This window comes from Phoenix dactylifera, chromosome 1 (assembly GCF_051530095.1).
Source record: "Phoenix dactylifera cultivar Ajwa chromosome 1, Ajwa_hap1_PhDact_Kaust_v1.1, whole genome shotgun sequence".
Classification (NCBI taxonomy): domain Eukaryota; kingdom Viridiplantae; phylum Streptophyta; class Magnoliopsida; order Arecales; family Arecaceae; genus Phoenix; species Phoenix dactylifera.
Window position 1 is genome coordinate 59,685,751 of NC_143190.1, and position 17,882 is coordinate 59,703,632.

A 17,882-nucleotide genomic window follows, 5' to 3' on the forward strand; every position below is an offset into this window, starting at 1 on the left:
TAAATAGCCACAGAGAACTGTAGCAAGGAAGAGAAGTGACATTCCATTCAAAGAAAACAAGAAATCTTCATCTACCAAAGGAATTCAAAGGAAAAGAAGGAAGAGGGGCATTAACTCCATCCAACCAACTCTTCCCAGCATTAAAGAAGTCTCCTTCAGTCATCAAGTCTTCGAGACACTCAAGAGGAGACCCCGAGTTCGAGAAGCCCTCCTCTACATCTTCACAAATTTGTTTGAGGGCTCTTAACTTCTCTCTTATTTATATCGCTGAATATCTGCTTGTTTAGAAGCTTTATTTTTCTGTTTGTCTTTTGTTCAAACCATTTGTTCCTTACTTGATTCAATCAGGGGATTGAATCAAGGGTGTAAAGGTTTGTTGGTGAGCCTAGGTTGAAACCAACGTGTAAGGGTTTGATTGTGATCCCGGAAAAACAATCGGGTGGTTCTAGTCGGTGAGCCTGGGAAAACCGATCGAGTTCGTTGTGATCTCGTAAAACAACAAGTTAAGTTGTGAGCTTGTAAAACAACCGGCTGTAATCCGAGGGGTTATAGTGAATTCCCAAGTGAGACTTGGGGAGTGGACGTAGGAGCAAGGGTTAGCTCCGAACCACTATAAATTTCTTGTGTTTGTGATTGCTTTGTTATCTCTTACTTTCACTTCATTCACTGCACATAGCATCTAATTAATCCACTTGCAAAAAGTATTAATTAGTTATTCACAAACCTTTTAATTGCATTAATTATTTTAAAACCCAATTCACCCCCCCTCTTGGGTTGTCTATCTGGGCAACATATATTGATGCATGGATTATTTCGATGTTTGATTTGTCGTAGACGTAACCGGCACGATAAATACTTAGATGTTGAATTCATGTTTTCAGATTGTATACTCCATGATTAGAACTACTCTATCATATTAATCTAGAATCGCCGAGTTTATTTATTGGAAGTAATATTGTCAAGGAGGATTCCGGATCCCTAGCCTTCTCTATATTCTTGAACTTTGTTTAATTATTTATTAATCCTCTGCTTTTAACTTTTGAAAATCAACTGAAAACTACATCTAAAAATTACGCTAATAATCTATAGATCGTTCCCTGAGAAATCGACCTCGGACTCCCGAGTTATATTACTTGTGCGATTCTCCTGCACTTGGGAGAACAATTTTATTTTTGCATCAAGTTTTTGGCGCCGTTGCCGGGGAACGGCTGAGTTATTAGTATAATTTTAGATTTAATTTTTACCTTAGTAGTTAGTATTTTTCTTTTGAAAAAAAAATTAAATCTTTACTACTATTTTTAATTCCCTGCACAGTCTGCATCAAACTCTGATATCATAAAAATTAGCCGTCTGATTTGACTCAAATTTGGTAAGCTAGTGCAAGACACATTGTTCGATAATCTGAACGGTCTGATTGACAATCTGATATTTTTAAGACTATCAGATTAATACGAAATCTTGCTACTTTCTATTTTAAATTTTCTGCATTTAATTTTTTTTTTTAGAATCAGAATTTTATTGTTATCATATCTCATTAACTCTTGTTGCTAATTAAAAATTTAAGAAAAAAAAACTTTAAGAAAAGATCAAGGGTGATTATTCAAAAATTAAAAAAAAAGAGAGAAAAAACCTAAAATTTCAAATTTCAGAATTCAAATTTCAAACGTCAACTCATAAAATTTTAAAAAAAAATAAATAATTTGCTTGATCACCTATTCAATGAAATTTAATGTCATGCCATAAAACATTAAAAAAAAAAATCTCTTGATTGTTGCATATAGTATAAGGCATCAGCATAAAATATTCTAAGGGCTGAACCCATTTAAAAAATAAGGTCGGGATTTCATCACTCGTCCTTAGCCCAAAAATCACCCTAGTGCATAAATATCCTAATCTTAACTAAAATCAACTAGACGTTGGCCCCTAAGGACATTCGAGCTCAATAGGACGAAGACCACCGAAAGTTGCACCAATTTCGCTCTGTGGCTTAGTTGATGTCTAGGCAAGCTTTGTCCCTATAAGGGAGACAGTTCATCTGTTCGAGGCAAGTAGGTTTTAAGTGGGACCTTTGCGAACGCATCGTGACCCCTCCACTTACCTGGGAGCTTACCTGGTCAACTCGATTCATTAGACCGGATTGGAGGCTTAGGTGCCCTCTTCAAACTAGTTAGGAGCTGTCTAGAAATTTAAGAAAAATATTAGAAATTGAGGTGTAATGTTTTGTCGCATGTTTGATTGTAAATAGATTTTCGTTTTAGGGTATCTTTAGTTGGTACTTATATTTTTTTTTAAAAAAAAAGAGAGGAAAATATTTTGCATGCTAAAGTGGAATAGGGACGACACCGGTCGATTAAGTCGTACAACTTTAGATCATCCCTTAGGACACATCCCTGAAATTCCTTCGCAGTATCTCACACCTTGTGAGATGGCTGATTTAAATGAAGATGTGGGGAGTCACCACAATCGAGAACGAGAATCCCATGTTATGACTCTAAGACAATACCTACAACCGGCTAGGACTAGTCAGCCTTCATGCATAATTTTTCCTGATAATGTAGGACATTTTGACATCAAACCAGGGGTAATCCAATTGCTGCCCAAGTTTCATGGGTTAGAGTCCGAAAGTCCGTATCTTCATTTAAAGGATTTTGAAGAATTGAGCATTACATTTAGAGTGCCAAACGTCACCGAGGATGTCCTCAAGTTGACATTGCTTCCTTTCTCTCTAAAGGATAAGGCCAAAACATGGCTAAACTCTTTGCGACCTAGATCAATAAGAACTTGGCAAGATATGCAGAGAGAATTTTTAAAGAAGTTCTTCCCCACACAAAGGACCAACTTTTTGAAAAGACATATCAGCAATTTCCAACAAAAAGATAATGAAACATTTTATGAATGTTGGGAAAGATTTAAAGACCTTCTTCTCTCATGCCCTCATCACGGATTCGAAACTTGGAGAACCATTAGCTTCTTTTATGAAGGTTTATCTCCACAGTTGAAACAGTTTGTAGAGACCATGTGCAATGGTAGATTCTTAGAAAAACAACCTGATGAGGCATGGGAGTATTTGGATTCCTTGCTGAGACTGCCCAACTTTGGGATAACGGGGATAGAAACAACAAGTCTTTGCCTATGCCTACTAGCTCTGTACAGGGAGGCCTTTACAACCTCAAAACTGAGGATGATCTTCACGCTAAAATGGCAGCCCTCACTAGGAAGGTAGAAGAAATTGAGCTTAGGAAGGTTGAGCCAGTCAAGACTATAGAGCTTAGAAACGAGTGTTGTGGTATCTGCGATATGTCGGGTCATACTACTACAGATTGTCCCACCATACTACTACGATCAAGCAAATGCTATGAACTCCTACCAAAAGCCTTATAACGATCCATACTCGAATACCTATAATCCTGGTTGGAAGAATCATCCAAATTTTAGGTGGAGAAATGATCATCCTCAACAGTCACACCATTCAGCTCCTCCACCTGCACATCCTACTTTTGCATCACCATCCTCTCAAAAGCCAAATATCGAGGATACCTTGCAATCCATACAAACTTTTCTACAAGGTCAAGCTAATATCAATGCTCAAAATACTCGAAATTTTGAAGACATAAGGAACCAATTGTCAATGTTGACTACCGTCCTAAGTACCCAAGAGAAGGGTAAGCTTCCAGCTCAACCCCAACCTAACCCGCAAGTGCACGGTAGTAATAATACGGCTCCTTCTAGTTCGCATACAGAACATGCAAAGAGCATCATGACTTTGCGTAATGGAAAAGTCATTAATCAGACCGTCCCATTGAGACCGCAGGTCACTTCTAATTCTGATGCTCCCAACGCCGATGAAAGGAACAAAGAAGAAGTTGAGGTCCCAACTTCTACCGAGAAAGTTGAATATCCTTTTCCTCCACCTTTTCCACAACGGTTAAAGCCGTTGCAAAAGCTCGAACCTAATTCTGAAATTCTTGAGTTTTTTAAGCAAGTAAAGATCAACATACCTCTTCTGATGCAATTAAACAAGTACCCTCATATGCCAAATTTTTGAAGGACTTGTGTACTGTTAAGCACCGATTAAATGTTAAGAAAAAGGCATTTTTAACTGAAAATGTGAGTGCTATTTTGCAGCACAACATTCTCCCTAAATATAAAGATCCAGGTTGCCCAACCATCTCATGCATCATAGGTGACTTTAGGATAGAGCGAGCATTGTTAGATTTAGGGGCGAGTGTGAATTTGTTGCCATATTCTGTATATGAGCAACTTGGTTTAGGTAAGTTGAAGCCAACCTCCGTCACTTTGCAATTAGCTGACAGGTCAGTTAAAATTCCAAGGGGGATTATTGAGGATGTATTAGTCCAAGTAGACAAGTTCTACTTTCCTGTCGATTTTATTGTATTGGACACACATCCGGCTTCGAACTCACAGTCTCAGATTCCGGTCATTTTAGGACGTCCATTCCTTACAACTTCTAATGCATTGATTAATTGTAGGAATGGCGTCATGAAGCTTTCTTTTGGTAACATGACCTTAGAACTGAACATTTTTAATGTGTGCAAACAACCCAATGATCCCGAAGAGAGTAAGGAGGTTGATTGGGTTGAAACCATCGCAGAAGAATATTTGTTAGCTAAAGCAATTAACGACCCATCCAATGATAGCTTAATTGATTGGTGTCCTAATGGAAACGATGATGATGATTTGTCAGTCATACCTATTGTGGATAATCTAGATATCAAGATGGTCAATGGGTGGAGACCAAAAGTAGAAGAATTTGAGAGGTTGTCGCCTCGAGAGGTAAAAATAGTACCATCCCATGAGCAAGCACCCAAGCTCGAATTGAAACCCTTACCAAAGGAACTTAAGTATGCTTTTCTTGGACCCGAAGACACTTTTTCTGTAATCATCTCGTCTGGACTTGATCATACCCAAGAAAGAAAATTAGTTGGTATTCTAAAGAATCATAAAGGAGCCTTAGGGTGGTCTATTGCCGACTTGAAGGGAATTAGCCCCTTAATTTGCATGCACCGGATATATTTGGAGGACAATGCCAAAACCACAAGGCAAATGCAACGAAGGTTGAATCCTACGATGAGAGATGTGGTTAAGGCAGGAATCCTCAAGTTGCTTGACGTAGGTATTATTTACCCAATTTCCGACAGTAATTGGGTAAGCCCTACTCAAGTCGTTCCTAAGAAGTCGGGTTTGACGGTGGTAGAAAATGAACAAGGTGAACTAGTTCCAACTCGTGTTCCGACGAGTTGGCGCATGTGTGTTGACTATCGAAAGCTGAATTTGGTCACACGAAAGGATCACTTTCCTCTACCCTTCCTAGACCAAGTGTTGGAGAGAGTTGCAGGGCATGATTTCTATTGTTTTCTCGATGGCTATTCGGGATATTATCAAATTGATATTTCACCAGAAGATCAAAAGAAGACTACCTTCACTTGTCCTTTTGGCACATTTGCTTTTCGACGAATGCCATTCGGGTTGTGTAATGCACCTGCAACATTCCAAAGATGCATGCTCAGCATCTTTGAAGACATGAACGAGAAGTTTTTGGAAGTGTTCATGGATGACTTCTCCATTTTTGGTGACTCATTTGATGACTGCTTGTCACATTTACAAGCAGTCTTAGCTCGATGTATAAAAAAGAATTTGATATTGAATTGGGAGAAATGCCACTTCATGGTACCAAAGGGAATTGTGCTAGGACATATTGTTTCATCGAAGGGCATGGAAGTAGATAGAGCTAAGATCGATTTAATTGCTAAGCTACCTGCACCCAAGACGGTTAGAGATGTTCGATCATTTTTGGGTCACGCCGGATTTTATAGGAGGTTCATCAAGGACTTTAGTGTCATAGCTCGACCATTATGTAACCTCCTATCCCTTGATACATCGTTCAATTGGACTAAAACCTGTCAAGAGGCATTCAAAAAGTTGAAGTCTATGCTTAGCACTGCACCCATCGTGCGACCACCTGATTGGTCATTACCTTTTGAGATTATGTGCGACGCTAGCGACTATGCGATAGGAGCTGTCCTAGGACAACGCAAGGATAATAAGCCATATGTCATTTACTATGCAAGCAAAACCTTAAACGATGCTCAAATGAATTACACTACCATCGAGAAGGAATTGCTTGCAAAAGTATTTGCCTTAGATAAATTTCGCTCTTATATCCTTGGTGCTCCTATTGTTATCTTCACGGACCATGCGGCACTAAAATATTTGTTGGATAAGAAAGAGGCCAAACCACGCTTAATACGATGGATACTTCTACTCCAAGAATTTGACATCACTATTAAAGATAAAAAGGGAATAGAGAATGTGGTTGCGGACCATTTATCACGGCTAGTTTTTCATGATTCAGTGCCACAATTTCCCATCAAGGACTCATTCCCTGAAGAGCAGTTGTTTACACTTTCTAGTATGCCATGGTATGCAGATATTGTAAATTTTCTTGTTACAAGCCAGATGCCAGAACATTGGGGGTCGACAGATAGAAAAATTTTCTTGCGCGAAGTAAAGAATTATTATTATGACGAACCCTATTTATTTAAATATTGCAATGATCAAATCTTTAGACGATGCATACCGGATCATGATATACAAAGCGTACTCTCTTTCTGCCATACTGATGCTTGTGGTGGACACTTTGCTTCTAAGAAAACCGCCGCAAAGGTTTTGCAATGTGGTTTCTATTGGCCTACTATGTTCAAAGATGCCCACGAGTTCTGCAGGACATGTGATCCATGTCAACGTATTGGAAGTCTAACTCGTAGGCAAATGATGCCTCTTCAACCCATTACTATTATCGAAATTTTCGATTGTTGGGGCATCGATTTTATGGGCCCATTCCCACCGTCTTTTGGATATGAGTACATTTTAGTCGGTGTCGAGTATGTGTCCAAATGGATAGAAGCTGTCGCTTGTAGGACCAATGATCACAAACCTGTCCTGAAGTTTTTAAAAGAAAATATTTTTTCACGATTTGGGATGCCTAAGGTTATAATTAGTGACGGTGGAAAACACTTTTGTAATAAGCCTTTTGAGATATTATTAAAAAAGTATGGTGTCACCCACAGAGTTGCTACCCCATATCACCCGCAGACTAGTGGCCAAGTAGAATTAGCCAATAGGGAAATCAAGCGTATTTTAGAAAAAACGGTAAATCCATCACGAAAAGATTGGTCCTTGAAACTATCAGATGCATTATGGGCCTATCAGACTGCATACAAAACCATTCTTGGCATGTCTTCCTACCGGCTAGTCTACGGAAAAGCGTGTCATCTGCCTGTAGAAATAGAACATAAATCGTATTGGGCAATTAGAAAATTGAATTTTGATTTACAAGATACCGGTCTAGCTAGAAAATTGCAATTGAACGAGCTTAATGAGATTCGCAGAGATGCTTATGACAATGCTAAAATTTGCAAAGAACGAATGAAGATCTTACATGATAAATCAATTTTAAAAAAAAAATTTGAATCTTTGCAAAAAGTTCTTTTATATGATTCCTGCTTACATCTGTTTCCTGGTAAGTTGCGATCGAGATGGACAGGTCCTTACATTATAAAAACTGTTTTTCCACATGGGGTGGTTGAGATTGAGAATCCACGGGATGGTAAAATTTTTAAGGTAAATGGACATAGGTTAAAACCTTTTCTTGAGAATTTTGCAGATGAAGAGGACTCCTTTTCCTTGGGGGAGCCTTCTTATGACTGAGCATGAAGGCAAAGGTATGTGTATATTAGTTAGGATTATTTTTCTAGTTTTGTAGATTTTATTTTCTGGATATCAACAGCTCAAGGTATTCCTCTTCTCTTCAATATTATTTTCTCTACTGTCTTTCATTATAGCTTTCTTGTATCTATTACATTGAGGACAATGCAATGTTTAAGTTGGGGGGAGGGAAGTATTTTGATTAAAAAAAAAAAGAAATTTTTTTTTTTTTGCATTCTTTTCTAAGCAAATGCACATGTATTTTCATATTGAGTTTGTGCAACTATTAAGGCAAGGAATACATGCGTACTATGACTGATCAGAGACCTATTATTAGATCCCCGCACATGTATTTAATGATTATAGGAAGGCCTCAGGAGTTCACATTTGTTTAATACATTTTTATTAAGCCATATCTGTAAAAGAAGTACGAGTATCCTTGTCCGTACTAAAAGGTTTATGATTTGATTTTCACATAAAGATAGAAGTTGAATACCTTGGCTAGATCACCTAAGTGCCTTATGATCCGACTTGGTTGACCTATAGTCACGATGCAGTCACATATATAATAAAAATATCTATATGTTTCAGTCTACCATCTCTTTTCTTGCATGATAACCAAAAAAAAAAAAAATCCTTATGATGACAAGTCTGGCCTCGTGGCGTAGTCTGGTTCGAGCAATTAAGTCCGAGGGGTGTTTCACCTAATGTCTTGAGCCAACTGGATCGGGGGTCATTGGCTGAAAGCTCGCTACATGGACCGTACTAGAGCCTAATGGGGTTGGACTATTGTAATCGTCATATGTGTTGAAAAATAAAAATAAGCATGAATAGGGTTGGTCGGACTGAACCTAGTGACATGTGGTAATGACTGGTTTGACTCCATTGTGTTGGACCTCTGTGTACCCGGGTTATTTAGTTGGGATTGATAGCTCTTTCTTTACATGCGAACCATCCTTGACAAATTTAGACAACATGTGATATTCTGAAAATATGATGGATCAGGTTCTAATAAATTGTAGAAAACATTTGTGGACTTGAGTAGTGCACCTAAAACTCAGGTGGTACCCTGTTGTGGTGGAGGTATTAGTACTCTGAGAAAGTCATGCAACTTTATGCACACTACATAATCATATTTTCCTTGCTTTGATAGTTGCCATGCTTGAAAATATATATCAATTAATTACATATGTATTAGCTTAGGATTTATTTTTATTAGAATCCCATGTCATATCATTCATGATATTTGTGGGTAACATCCCTGAAAACCCTCACGAGACAACACTCGTCCACTAGGGTAACCTAAGGGTTTAACGGCTTGTTGCACGTGCTAAGTGTAATCGTGATTCCTACGAAAGTGAGCACTTATCTTAATTTTATGCAATTAGTTCTAATAAAACATCAAAGGACCAACCAACACTTTTTGTACTCTCATGTTGTTGTTTACTCTAAATTGCTAGAGACTAGTAATAAGCTAGTTGGGGGGTGTGATGAGAGTACAAAAGTACGATCTACATACTACTTAAATTAGTATTATTGCCAACGGATAACGATATTATCACTAATTTAATATTATATTTTTAATTGGGTGCAGGTGATCAGAAATCAAAGTTACAATGCGCATTTAGTATAAATTGGGCCTAGACAAATGCACAACTTAAACCACATACGCCCAACCTCGTCATGGTCTAATCGAACCCACCATTCATCAAGCACACTTGCACTCGAGGGATATATGACAGCCATCCTAAGGCAACGCGCAATGGGACATCCGAGGGCTTAGATTTATCAAGCCGAGAAGATCCAAAAGGAAGAAAGTGGCCACATTAGCGATCATCCCGTGATCAACGAGTCTCCTCCACGTCGTCCGCTTCTCCGGTGCCTACCAGCCGTCCGCGCATCTCCCTCTCCCGTGATCAATGTCCGGTCCAAGGCCCTGCTACCAGCTTCTGTGATCATCCCCATTCCATGCGCCCAATTTCCTCCTTGATCCTAGCATTCGCGATTCACCCGTTCACGCGTCCGTTCCTTCTTCCGCCCGCGATCACCTCCACAGTGTTCGAGCTCGTGATCCCCTTCTTCCGGACCCGCATCAAATCCCCTACAAGCTTCCGTTGCCGCGTCTGCATCCCAGAATACCCAGCCGACCGTGCCGTCCGCCTCTTCCACAGCGTCCGCGATCCCATTCCTTCTTCCGGAGTCCTCGTCTCAGCCGAAGACAGCGCCCAAGATCACCCCCGGATCCATGATTTGATCTTCCGTTACCATCTTCAGCCAGCGTCCGCTCCTCATCACGCCTCTTCCGCAATCAAGAACTCTCCCGACGTCACAGCCGGATCCGGCGACCGGGCATCCTGCGGCCAGCTGAGATGGGCATCCCGGACGACCTCCTCCTCCCAGCAAAATTCCAGCATCTTTAGTTTGGAAATTTTGGTTTTAATTTGTGAGGAAATCTTATTTTTTGGGAGGTTTTCATTGTATAAAACAGGGGAGGGGTCGGCTGGGAGGTGGTGCTTCATTCCCACACGAAAACGAGGGGAGCCGAGCCCTGTCATTGAAAAGAAGAAACAGGGCATCCTCTGTTTCTGAAAAGAAAAAAAAAGAAAAAAAAAAGAGAGTGAAAAAGGGAGAGAGGCTGATGTTTGTAATGGCTTGCTAATTCCGTTGGCAAAGGGTGATGGATGAATCCTTGTCATGTTGCTTTCATCAAGTATACTCTAAACGTTTATTCTAATTATTTTATATCCATTGGTATGTTTTGAATTCTTGAATATTTATTTATTAGATAGATCTTTTATGGTTTATATATATATTGATGCATGGATTGTTTTGATGTTTGATTTGTCGTAGACGTAACCGGCACGATAAATACTTAGATGTTGAATTCATGTTTTCAGATTGTATACTCCATGATTAGAAATACTCTATCATATTAATCTAGAATCGCCAAGTTTATTTATTGGAAGTAATATTATCAAGGAGGATTCCGGATCCCTAGCCTTCTCTATATTCTTGAACTTTGTTTAATTATCTATTAACCTCTGCTTTTAACTTTTGAAAATCAACTGAATACTACATCTAAAAATTACGCTAATAATCTATAGATCGTTCCCTGAGGAATCGACCTCGGACTCCCGAGTTATATTACTTGTGCGATTCTCCTGCACTTGGGAGAACAATTTTATTTTTGCATCAGCAGATACCACAACACTCGTTTCTAAGCTCTATAGTCTTGACAGGCTTAACCTTCCTAAGCTCAATTTCTTCTACCTTCCTAGTGAGGGCTGCCATTTTAGCATGAAGATCATCCTCAGTTCTGAGGTTGTAAAGGCCTCCCTGTACAGAGCTAGTAGGCTTAGGCAAAGACTTATTGTTTCTATCCCCGTTATCCCAAAGTTGGGCAGTCTCAGCAAGGGAATCCAAATACTCCCATGCCTCATCAGATTGTTTTTCTAAAAATCTACCATTGCACATGGTCTCTACAAACTGTTTCAACTGTGGAGATAGACCTTCATAAAAGAAGCTAATAGTTCTTCAAGTTTCGAACCCGTGATGAGGGCATGAGAGAAGAAGGTCTTTAAATCTTTCCCAACATTCATAAAATGTTTCATTATCTTTTTGTTGGAAATTACTGATATGTCTTTTTAAAAAGTTTGTCCTTTGTGTGGGAAAGAACTTCTTCAAAAATTCTCTCTGCATATCTTACCAAGTTCTTATTGATCTAGGTCGCAACGAGTTTAGCCATGTTTTGGCCTTATCTTTTAGAGAGAAAGGGAACAATGTCAGCTTGAGGACATCCTCGGTGACGTTTGGCACTCTAAATGTAATGCTCAATTCTTCAAAATTCTTTAAATGAAGATACAGACTCTCAGACTCTAACCCGTGAAACTTGGGCAGCAATTGGATTACCCCTGGTTTGATGTCAAAATGTCCTACATTATCAGGAAAAATTATGCATGAAGGCTGACTAGTCCTAGTCGGTTGTAGGTATTGTCTTAGGGTCATAACATGGGGTTCACGTTCTCGATCGTGGTGACTCCTCGCATCTTCATTTAAATCAGCTATCTCACAAGGTTTGAGATACTGCAAAGGAATTTCAGGGGTGTGTCCTAAGGGATGATCTAAAGTTGTACGACTTAATCGACCAGTGTCGTCCCTATTCCACTTTAGCATGCAAAATTTTTCTCTCTTCTTTTTTTAAGTATAAGTACCACCTAAAGATACCCTAATATTAAAAGCATGCATCAAAACATTACACCTCAATTTCTAATATTTTTCTTAAATTTCTAGACAGTTCCTAACTGGTTTGAAGAGGACACCTAAGCCTCCAATCCGGTCTAGTAACCTAGTCGACCAGGTAAGCTCCCGGTAAGTGGAGGGGTCACGATGCGTTTAGCAAAGGTCCCACTTAAAACCTACTTTCCTCGAACAGAGACTGTCTCCTTTAGAGGGACCAAGCTTGCCTAGACATCGACTGGACCATAGAGCGAAATTGGTGCCAACGTCTAGTTGATTTTAGTTAAGCTTAGGATATTTATGCACTGGGGTGATTTTTGGGCTAAGAACGAGTGATGAAATTCTGATCTTATCTTTTTTAATTGGTTCAGCCCTTATAATATTTTATGCTGATGCCTTATACTATATGCAACAATCAAGAGATTTTTTTTTAATATTTTATGACATGACATTAAATTTCATTGAACAGTTGATCAAGCAAATTATTTATTTCTTTTTTTTAAAAAAAAATTATTAGTTGAAGTTTGAAATTTGAATTCTGAAATTCTAAAATTTAAAATTTGAAATTTTAGGTTTTTCTCTTTTTTTTTATTATTGATTTTCAATTAGAAACAAGGGTTAATGAGATATAATAACAATAAAATTCTGATTCTAAAAAGAATTAAACACAGAAAATTCAAAACAGAAACCAGCAAGGTTTCGGAAAGCAAATGTGCCAAAAGGGCAAGTGAAGGTAGTCTTCTCTTGATCTTCTGGTAAAATTTTAATTTGGTAATATCTCGAATAGCCATCGAAAAAACAATAGAAATCATGCCCTGCAACTCTATCCAACACTTGGTCTAGGAAGGATAGAGGAAAGTGATCCTTTCTTGTGACCAAATTCAGCTTTTGGTAGTCAACACACATACGCCAACTCGTCGGGACACGAGTTGGAACTAGTTCACCTTGTTCATTTTCTACTACCATCAAACCCGACTTCTTAGGAATGACTTGAGTAGGGCTTATCCACTTGCTGTCGAAAATTGGGTAAATAATACCCACGTCAAGCAACTTGAGGACTTCTGCCTTAACCACATCTCTCATCGTAGGATTCAACCTTCGTTGCATTTGCCTTGTGGTTTTGGCATTATCCTCCAAATATATCCGGTGCGTGCAAATTAAGGGGCTAATTCCTTTCAAGTCGGCAATAGACCATCCTAAGGCTCCTTTATGATTCTTTAGAACACCAAGTAATTTTTTTTCTTGGGTATGATCAAGTCTAGATGAGATGATTACAGGAAAAGTGTCTTCGAGTCCAAGAAAAGCATACTTAAGTTCTTTTGGTAAGGGTTTCAATTCGAGCTTGGGTGCTTGCTCATGGGATGGTACTATTTTCGCCTCTCGAGGCGACAACCTCTCAAATTTTCCTACTTTTGGTCTCCACCCATTGACCATCTTGATATCCAGATTATCCACAATAGGTGTGACTGACAAATCATCATCATCGGTTCCATTAGGACGCCAATCAATTAAACTATCATCGGATGGGTCGTTAATTGCTTTAGCTAACAAATATTATTTTGCGATGGTTTCAACCCAATCAACCTCCTTACTCTCTTCGGGATCATTGGGTTGTTTGCAAACATTAAAAATGTTCAGGAACACCCGGATATTTGGTGAACCCAGTCCGTCCCCGCGGTTCGTCATGGAGCGGGCTCGTGCACAAGCAAGAGAGATCATCCATGCTGATCTAGACCATAGACCTTTGACAGCTCGGGATATCTGGAGCCTCCATATTGCTTCGGCAATTCCTCATAGGGTATTCTTTACTTGGAAGCTCCCACCTCCGAGTTTCTTCAAGATCAATTTTGATGGCTCAGTTTCGGATGGAGGTAGGAGGGGAGGGGTCGGCTTCATCATCAGGGGCTCGAGCTCCAGAGAGGTGGCAGCGGGGGGCTGTTAGATTTTCGATACCTCGATTCCTGGCGCAGAGCTGCGGGCGGCCTGGATGGGCATGTGTTATGCATGAGGGTGCTTCAGGCGACTTCAGCTCTGCTAGAGGGTGATTCGGCTACAGTGATCAGCCGAGTCCGACAGGGTCCGAGTAGTGACGGAGGAGTTCATCCCCTGCTCCGCGATATTTGGACGATAGTGAGAAAGGGTGTTACATTTCAGGCTATGTATGTACATCGTGAAGCTAATGGGGCGGCCGACTGGGTGGCGGCATATGTAGCGATTCACTCAGGAGGCACCCTATGGACTGGGGAGGGTGAGATGCCCGGAATACTTCAGGACCTTTTGTTTTCTGATTTCATTGGGTGTATCCGTATTTGTGATGTATGAAATGTCTGTTTCAGCAAAAAAAAAATCTAGATTATACAAGCATTATTTTAATAGAGCTTTTGTTTTTATTATAATTTATTCATTTTTTATCTTCACCTTCCTTTTAGTAATTTATTATGGGTCATATTAAATGAAGACTGCACTCTAGGTTTCTTCTTCAACGAGATAACACAATGCGATGCACAATGGACATTCAGATTCATGCTCAATAAATGATCATATTTGCCAAACAATTGTTGCTGAACATGAATCCAAAAGATCACCAGGCAACTCATTGTGCCTAACGGAATCTTTGTTTCTGCTACATAATGAATATAACTGCATCAAATGAGAATTTAGTTGTGGTACGCAACAAGTCTGGAAAGACACAAACTGTTGTTAAGAAGGCAAGAAGATATTTTTTCATTTATGTAGAATTGATTGGGGAGCTAATTGGGGCTTAATTGTGGGTATTATTCTTGGCCAGTAAGACAGAGCTAATTAGGGCTTAATTGTGGGTGTTATTCTGGGCTAGCAAGACTATTGTATTCTATATATTGCTATGCCCTTTCTTTGAGCAAACCATAAATGAGAATGTCCTTCTATGCCTGTGGTTTTTCTCCCTTCGGGGTTTTCCACGTAAAACATGGTCTTCTTGTGTTGATTTCATTCTTTATTATTTCTTTCTTCATGGTATCAGAGCGGGTTTGAATTCCATAACCTTGTCGTTGTCCTGCCAGTTTAGCAACATACCGTTCATTCTTTGGAACTCTTGCTCTTCACCTTCCGAATCAATTGAAAGCCACTCTTTGCAAAGGACAAACTTGTGAGATTTGTCTATTGTGGCCCACTCACGGATTTGTTTCAAAACTGATACCTTAGGAAGCAAACACACAGATTTTTTTTATTTGCTTCTTGGTCTTCATCACCCACTTGCCCAATTGATCGTTGTTGGAGTTGAGGGCTGCGGTGCTTGGCGGTCTACACTTTGTTGGTGAGGAATATTTTTCAACCTTGTATTTGCTTGCTATAATTGCAAAAATCTGGTGTATTTCGTTTCTGGTTTTTTTTGTTAAATATGACTGAGGAAAATAGCAATCCCGGTATGAAGCTTTCTTCGATTTTACTCAATGGGCTTAATTATGTCCCAAGGTCTAGAGCTGTTTATCTATCTCTTGGTAGTAAATACAAATTGGGACATATTGATGGTAAGAAATCTGCTCCGAAAATTGATGATTCTAAGTATGATGAATGGGTTGCAAATGATCAGCTTGTTATGTCTTGGATTCTTAATTCTATGGAACCCAAGATTGCTGAAATCTTTATGTTCGCTGAGTCAGCTAAAGATTTGTGAAATTCTATTAAAGGTTTATATGGTCACCAAAATAATGTAGCTAGAATCTACCAATTACAGCAGCAAATTTCTGAATGTAAACAAGGAAATCATTCCTTTACTGAGCATCTTGGGAAACTCAAGAGCATGTGGGATGAACTGTCAATGTATCGCCCACCTACCACAGATATCAACATCCTTCAAAAGCGTGCTGAGGAAGATAAAGTTTTTCAATTGTTAGCTAGTTTGAAGTCTGAATATGAGAATCTAAGAGGGTAGGTGTTGATAGGAGCTGAAGTGCCATCTCTGTCAAATGTTTGTGCTACCCTTCAAAGAGAGGAAATTAGGAAAAAAACCATGAATGTTGAATCCTAAACTGCTCGTATGCATTTTGAGTCTAGTGCTCATGTTACTTCCAGAACTCAAAATGATAAGAGAATGTTCAATGCTAGCGGTTCTTCTCGAGGGTCAGAAAAGGGACGTCGATGTGATTGTTGTAATAAGTTAAATCATACAAAAGATCGCTGTTGGATTCTTCATCCCCATTTGAAGCCAAAGGTTGTTAATACTGTGAAGGCTGATAATGTGGCTCATCTCCTCATCTGATACTACCATTGAAGATCTTGCAAGGCTACTCCACCAACACTTTCGTAAGCTTGAATCCTCTACATCTAAAGCTGACATATCCTCTCCCACACACTCAGGTAACATCAAAGCTTTTTTTTCAGCACTCTTTGATGACTCTGCTTGGATTATTGATTCTGGTCGTACAGATAATATTACCAATGATCATAGTTATTTGCTTGACTTTAGCCCTTCTACAGAGAAACATACTGTCTCTGTTGCTAACGGAACTTCTGCCCCAATTGAGGGTCATGGTACCCTTAATATTTTTCCAAACTGTCCAAACTCTCAAGCATTGTATATTCCTTCTTTTCCTTCAAAATTACTTTCTGTTGGCAAGCTCGCTCGCACAATAAACTGTGATGTTGTTTTCTCACCCACTAATGTGAAATTTCAGGATCGAGCCACAAAGAAAGTGATTGGTGAAGGCATGTATTCTCATGGGCTATATTTGTTGACCACTTCCACTCAAGCCTTTTTGGTCAGATCTACTTCAATTATTTGGCACAAGCGTTTAGGACACCCATCTGATCAAATGCTATCTTATTTATTTCCTAGCATGTCTGGTATCCCTCACACTTGTGAGACTTGTCAATTGTCCAAACAAACTCGATTACCTTTTAGTTCATCTCACACTGTGTCAGTTGCACCTTTTGAATTAATTCATACTGATGTTTGGGGCCCAGCTCCTATTGAATCTTATGATGGTTACAAATATTTTATTACATTTATTGATGACTACTCTCGTGTTACATGGCTTTACTTGTTGAAACACAAAAGTGAAGCTGTTTCTGCTTTTCAAAACTTTCATAAGATGATTGCTACTCAGTTTGGTGCATTTGTGAAAGTCTTATGCTCTGATAATGGTACAGAGTATATGCAAAATATTTTTTTTGATTATTTGAGTTCTCATGGCATTATTCATCAAACTAATTGTGTTGGCACCCCACAACAAAATGGTATAGTCGAAAGAAAAAATCGTCACCTATTAGAAACTGCCAGGTGTCTCATGTTTCAGATGCATGTTCCAAAACCATATTGGTCACATGGTATCCTTACCTCAGCCTATTTAATTAACAGACTACCTAGTCGTGTTCTTAAACACAAGTCTGCACTTGAAGTCCTGCGCGGTAGAAAAATTGATATTTCTCACCTTCGTGATTTTGGATGTCTATGCTATGTTCATGTTGCAGCAACTCATCGGGATAAACTTGATGCTCGTGCGACTAAATGTGTGTTTTTTGGATACTCTTCCACCCAAAAAGGATACAAATGTTTATCCAAAAAACCACAAACTTGTTGTATCCCATGATGTGCACTTTGTTGAGACCGAGTCATTCTTTCCTGCATCAGATGATGACCCTAGGATTCAGTCACAGGGGGAGTTTCTACTTGACATGGTCCCCCTTCCCACTATCAGCTCAATGTCTCCTCCACCAGTCCCTTTGGAAAATTCCTCATCTAATGTAGGAGAAAATGATGCCCTATATGAAGAAAATGTTTCACTTGAAGGTCCCGTTGCGGCTCAACCCGAAGTTCGTCGCTCAACTAGGCCGACTCATCCCCCTGCTAAGATGCAAGATTTTTATACCTACCATTCAACTTCCTTTCCCATACAAAGTCTCCTAACCTATGACAATGTCTCTCCATCCTACTTTGCCTT

At 39.3% G+C, this 17,882-nt stretch overlaps 2 non-coding genes across 2 annotated transcripts; one reads left to right on the forward strand and one right to left on the reverse strand.

Annotated features, from left to right (window-relative positions):
* Positions 1-2,837: 2,837 nt before the first annotated feature.
* Positions 2,838-2,946, reverse strand: LOC149768797 (small nucleolar RNA R71). Its single transcript, XR_016398615.1, has one exon. It is a non-coding gene; the product is annotated as a small nucleolar RNA R71 (small nucleolar RNA).
* Positions 2,947-11,269: 8,323 nt separating this feature from the next.
* Positions 11,270-11,380, forward strand: LOC149768798 (small nucleolar RNA R71). Its single transcript, XR_016398554.1, has one exon. It is a non-coding gene; the product is annotated as a small nucleolar RNA R71 (small nucleolar RNA).
* The last annotated feature ends 6,502 nt before the right edge of the window (positions 11,381-17,882 follow it).